Source organism: Ctenocephalides felis, unplaced genomic scaffold (assembly GCF_003426905.1).
Source record: "Ctenocephalides felis isolate EL2017-DRISC unplaced genomic scaffold, ASM342690v1 CF-g0.4_SCAFFOLD_03571, whole genome shotgun sequence".
Taxonomy (NCBI): domain Eukaryota; kingdom Metazoa; phylum Arthropoda; class Insecta; order Siphonaptera; family Pulicidae; genus Ctenocephalides; species Ctenocephalides felis.
The window spans coordinates 68,967,320-68,973,955 of record NW_020539725.1 but is presented as its reverse complement, the minus strand read 5'-3'; positions in this window follow the sequence as shown (position 1 = coordinate 68,973,955).

The following is a 6,636-nucleotide window of genomic DNA, read 5'->3' as shown; positions in this document are numbered from 1 at the left end:
TTCAAATTTTTCCAAAAAGTGATTTTTTAAAAGTTTTTAAAATTTTGAATTATAGTTCGGGAAGATCCAGCAATTTGCCTTAAGACAATGGACCACCAGTTTTATTAATTATGTACATATAAGATCTATTATTAAAACCACTCTCGATTGTATCGCAAGGATATGTTAGTTTTTTTTAACTTCCCGTAGGGTAAGTTATAGTAATCGCAAAAAATCGAAAATAAAAATTTTTATATATCTTTACGTTTCAGAGGTTTCTGAATATTTTGGCATACCTTACAAAAAATGGATGTATGTGTGTGTGTATGTGTGTTCGGATACAAATTTTCGTCGACGATTACAGAAACACGGATGAAGCGATTTGAATAATTCAAAAAACATTCGATTCGTATTGATAAGGAGACGTGCTGACTAGTTTTTGCCGAAGGCAGGTCTAGCCGTTCCGAAGATATGAGGCAAAAAGTACCAAAAACGGTAACTCAGTTTTTAAGAGAACGAAGCGTCCGATTTTAATAATTCAAAAAACATTTTACTTGTATTGATAAGATGAAGAATTGATCTTGAAGAAGCGGTTTCGGAGATCTAGAAAAAACAGTAAAAAAAATGCTATTTGGTTGTCAAAAATGATCATTGGACATATGCACATCAAATTATCAGATATTTTATAGAGATTTTAACAATAAGTATAAATTTTGTTTACATTCCTATAGGTTCAGTACCAATGTTTATCCGTTAGACAGCGACGCGGCGCTTACGCGCTTTATATTTTGTCTCTATGCAGTTAAAGCATTACGATTGCTTTGAAAAAAAATTCAGATCTTCCAAAATATGTCAAAATAAAGAAATTTTTTTTAAATTTTTTTTTTCAAAAAAAGTAATTTTTTGTCCAATTCATAGTTTCCCAAAAAAAATTTTTTTTTCGAAGTAAAATTTTTTCAAAAATGTTAATCGTTTTTAAAAAAATAATAATATTTGGTACGGGAAGTTTCAGCAATTTGCCTAAGGTACGATGCCCTAATTGCCTTAAGACAGAATTCCACTTACAGTTAGTTTTTTTTTGTATAGCGAAGGAAATGCCTTTAGGCATCCCAGGCTGGTGTTTTGTCTGGGTATGCCGGACTCAATACCGCCCTGGTATAATACCGACTAAAACCTCCGCTTTGATGTTACATGTTACAAAAACATGTATACATGTATGTATGTAATACAATCTGGACCATTATTTCACATGAAATGGATGGTGTGTTTAGGCTCTGCCACTGTACGTGCCGTGTTTGAGGTTTCAAGGATATATCAAGATCAAATGGACTCATTTTATTCTGGAGGCACGAACAGAGAAAAACAATGGTAACAATTATATTTCTATTTTCCACTGTTGCACTTCCAAAGCTCGAGACGACCTCAAAAATGATTATATTAGGGTTTGACATTTAATATTTATTTTAATTTAATAGTTTTTAAAACTCGTGCTTTGAAAATTGTACAATAATTGGTGCATTATGTTTTCCGTGTTTTTTGTTTTTTCTTCAAATTATTTGTATGCACTGGAGATGGGCCAAATCAGGATCCGAAACGTTTGTCAATAAAACATTTTACTTCAATAAAATATTTTCAATTAATGGATGGACGCCCAAGAACAACTTCATTATAATATTTCACCATCTGAAAAAACCTCTCAATTTATATGAAGGTGACCAAGAAGTCCTAACTTATATAGTCCCCAATAGTTTAAAAAAAAGGTTTCTTATAGTTATTAAGTAATTTATTTCATAACTATCTTATACCTAATGGCAAAAGTATTAATTCGTTTCTATGTAATGCCGTACGAATGATGTGACTTTTAGTTTCGTAAAAATGAAACAATTTTTTTTTCAAAGAAATTTTTCGTCAACACAAGCTTGTTAACTTCCCGTAGGGCAAGTTATAGTAATCGCAAAAAAATCAAAAATGAAAATTTTTATAGATCTTTACGTTTCAAAACCTTCTGAACATTTTGGCATACCTTAGAAAAAATAGATGTATGTATGTGTGTGTGTGTGTATGTGTTTGTGTATGTGCGTGTGTATGTGTGTGTGCGTGTATGTATGCATGTGCGGATACAAATTTGCGTCGACGATTTCGGGAACACGGATCAACCGATTTGAATAATTCAAAAAACATTCGATTCGTATTGATAAGGAGATGTGCTGATTAGTTTTGGGCGAAGGCAGGTCTAACTGTTCCGAAGATACGGGGCAAAAAGTGCCGAAAACGTTAACTCAGTTTTTAAGAGAACGGAGCGTCCGATTTGAATAATTCAAAAACCATTTTATATGTATTAACTAAATGAAGAACTGATCTTATTTTCATAGAGGTCTAGCGGTTTCGGAGATCTAATGGAAAAAGTAAAAAAAAAATGTCATTTCGCGGTCAAAAATGATCATTAGACATATGCACATCAAATTATCAATTATTTTATAGAAATTTTAACAATAAGTATAAATTTTGTTTGCATTCCTATGGGTTCCGTACCAATGTTTATTCGTTAGACAGCGACGCGGCGCTTACGCGCTTTGACATTTTGTCTCTATGCAGTTAAAGCAGTACGATTGCTTTGAAAAAAAGTTCAGAATTTCTAAAATATGTCAAAATAAAGAAAACATTTTTTTTTTTTAATTTTTTTTTCAAAAAAAGTAATTTTTTGTCAACTTACTAGTTTCTCAAAAATCTATTTTTTTCGAAGTAAAATTTTTTTCAAAAATGTTAATCGTTTTTAAAAAAATAATAATATTTGGTACGAGAAGTTCCAGCAATTTGCCTTAAGGCACGATGCCATAATTGCCTTAAGACAGAATTCCACTTACAGCTAGTTTGTTTGTTGAATCATTCATATCGTACGTTTAGTTCTCTCAAAAACCTCAATTTTTTCCATAAACCATCAAAATCGCTCGATTCAGGGCATACGATTTGCTGGTGTACCATATGGAATAGAAAGAGATATAAAAATTAAATAAATCAAGTAAACTATTCAAAAGGCACAAAGGATTTGAAATCCTTTGGAATAGGGAAGGTGGCCGATGAATTAGGCTTTTGGCGCGTGCAGGCAGCAGCTGCGACAAAATTGTGTAGGCAGTTTATTACAAAATGAAATACACCTATAACTTATACATCTGCTTCGTAACGGACAAATAGTTACTACTAGTATATATATATATATATATATATATATATATATATACATGTTAAAAAATTTTTTAGGGCAGTACATTAAATAGAAAAGTACAACTAGTAGTGCATGGCATCGTGCCTCAAGGCAATTTGCTGAAACTTTCCGTTCCAAACATTTTTTTTTCAAAAAGCTTGAAAATTTTGAAAAAATTAGATATTTGAGAATTTGAAAATTATGAAAATACTTGACTTTTTTGAAAAATGTTTAAGTATTTTTTTTATATTTTTTATTTTCAAAAAATCTTGAACTTTTTCAAGAAATTTCAATGAAATATCGAAACGCGTAAACCAGCGGTTTCCAACCTTTTTTGCATCGCGCCCCCCTGCAAATATAAAAAAAATTGCTGCGCCCCCCCTTATTTTTTTAACTGCTTAATTTTATAAATACTCAACTGATATTATCAGACTACAAATTAATATGCAATATTATGTAAAAATATTCATAAAAACTAAATATTTTTTGTTTATTTTTTAATAACGTTCCATAAATGTTGGGTTATTTTTGATAATAGTATTCTGGAAACAGTTGTACGCGCCCCCCTTAGGACAGCCTGGCGCCCCACTAAGGGGGCGCGCCCCACAGGTTGGAAACCGCTGGCGTAAACGCTGCATCGCACTCTGACGAATAAACATTATTACGGAACACATATAAATGTTTTGTACTTATATATAAAACCCTACGAGAAGTTGTTAATTAACAGATTCTATTCTATTTTGAGTAATACTACAATTTGGAACGAAAACAGTACACATTTAAAAGGTTTGTGACTAACCAACAAAGACTAAACCTTTACAAGTGTATTAAAAAAAATAAACCTAACTTTGTTTATTCTTTTAATAATTGGAAAAGTACCTGGAAAAATATATAAATTTCGTATTTCTTTATTTCACTAACTTCTATATGTAGTTCATTATAATGGTAATATACAAGATAATATAATGTAACGTTGATTACTTAGCTTATTAAACTTATATAAATAAATAAATAAATGTATATATATATATATATATATAAATATATATATCTATATATATATATATATATATGTGTGTGTATGTTTGTGTTTGTCACAATCTTCAGGGCAGTCATCAAATGCAAATTAAAGAATATTATATAATCTTTATTATTTGGACATATTATCTTATGTCATCTTCAGTAAAATTTAAGATCGAGTACTTCTAAATCAGTAACTAATAATTTACAAAAAAAAATTGTCAAGAAATAGAAAAGTACTTTGTGAATTATTTGTTATTTATAAGTACTCCATCTTAAATTTCACTGTAGATTCTTATTCAAAAATTTAGATAATTTATTTTAAATTTAAACAGTTTTAATTTACTTTTTACATAATGCAGTGTAATGCCATTTTATTATATTTTCAATATCAAGTAAATAATAAGCACAAAATAGCGACTGTTTAAAAAAAAATTACAACTTTTGTTGATATTATCCAATTTTTTGAAAATGGTAAATTTTGGAATTGGATATGAGTGAATGTTCATACTGGTGAGATAGTATTCTCATCTTTCTGAAGAAAACTGTAGAAAAATTACAAGTAAAGCAACAATCGTGGGGGTCGAAAAAGAAAGTTTCGTAGAGAACAGAGGAGGATTATCGTAGTCAAACGGATTTATCTAAGAAAATAGTTTAAATTTTGAAAAATGCTCTTATACCTATGTTCTTGAATAGTTAAATTTTGAAAATAATAAAAAAAAGATTTCTTAAAATTTGTGGACTACAAATACCCCATTAAATATCTTATTGATAACTTTCCGTAGGGTAACTTATAGCAATCGCAAAAAAAACGATATTGAATTTTTTTGCATATCTTCACGTTTGAAATTTTTATCGACTATTTTATGAACACTGTCAACTGATGTGAAAAATTCATAAAACATTCGATTCGTATTGATGGGGCGACGTGCTGGCTAGTTTTTGGCAAAGGCAGGTCCAATAGTTTTAAAGATACCGGGCAAATAGTGCCAAAAATGGCAATTCGGTTCGATTTGAATGATTCAAAAAACATTTTAGTAAAAAACAATTTTAGGGAAAAGTTAAATAAAAGTTATTTGGCGATCAAAGATAAACATTAGACATATGTACATCAGAGCATCAGATATTTTATAGAAATTTTAATAATAAACGAATTTTCTTTACATTTCTATGGGTTCCGTACCAATGATTATGCGTTAGACTACGGTGCAGCGATTTCGCGCTTCGATACTCTTTCTCTAAAATAGCCACGCAGCACGATTTGCTTTGAAAAAAAAGTTCAAACTTTTCAGAAAAATTTAAAGTATGAAAAAAATTTCGAAGTACAAAAAAAATCAAATTTTTCAAAAAAGTTAAATTTTTTGAAAAAATTCAAAATTCTCAAAAATCTTATTGTTTTCAAAGTTTTCAAATATTTCAAAGGTTTTTTTAAAAATTTTAATTTTTGGTACGGGGTTTTGCCTTAAGACTCGATGCCATGCACCACTAGTTCAATTTTTGGTTTCCACTGATTTTTAACTTCCCGTAGGGCAAGTTATAGTAATCGCAAAAAAATCGAAAATGAAAATTTTTATATATCTTTACGTTTCAAAGGTTTCTGAACATTTTGGCATACCTTAGAAAAAATGGATGTATGTGTGTGTGTGTGTGTATGTGTGTGCGTGTATGTATGTATGTGCGGATACAAATTTTCGTCGACGATTTCGGGAACACGGATCAACCGATTTGAATAATTCAAAAAACATTCGATTCGTATTGATAAGGAGATGTGCTGATTAGTTTTGGGCGAAGGCAGGTCTAACTGTTCCGAAGATACGGGGCAAAAAGTGCCGAAAACGTTAACTCAGTTTTTAAGAGAACGGAGCGTCCGATTTGAATAATTCAAATAACATTTCACTTGTATTGACAAGATGAAGAATTGATCAAATTTTCATGAAGGCAGGTCTAGCGGTTTCGGAGATCTAATGAAAAAAGTAAAAAAAATGCCTAAATGGTTAAAAATGATCATTAGACATATGCACATCAAATTATCAAATATTTTATAGAGATTTTAACAATAATTATATTTTTTTTTACATTTCTATGGCGGCGCGGCACTTGCGCGCTTTGACATTTCGTCTCTATGCAGTTCAAGCAGTACGATTGCTTTGAAAAAAAGTTCAGTATTTCCAAAATATGTTAAAATGAAGAAAACATTTTTCTTTTCAAAAAAATTTAGTTTTCAAAAAAAGTAATTTTTTGTCAAATTTATAGTTTCTCAAAAATCTAATTTTTTCGAAGTAAATTTTTTTCAAAAATGTTAATCGTTTTTAAAATAATAATTTTTGGTACGGGAAGTTCCAGCAGTTTGCCTTAAGGCACGATGCCTGAATTGCCTTAAGAAAGAATTCCACTTCCAGGTAGTTCGCTGATTTTCCACAGCTCTTTTGTTAGAA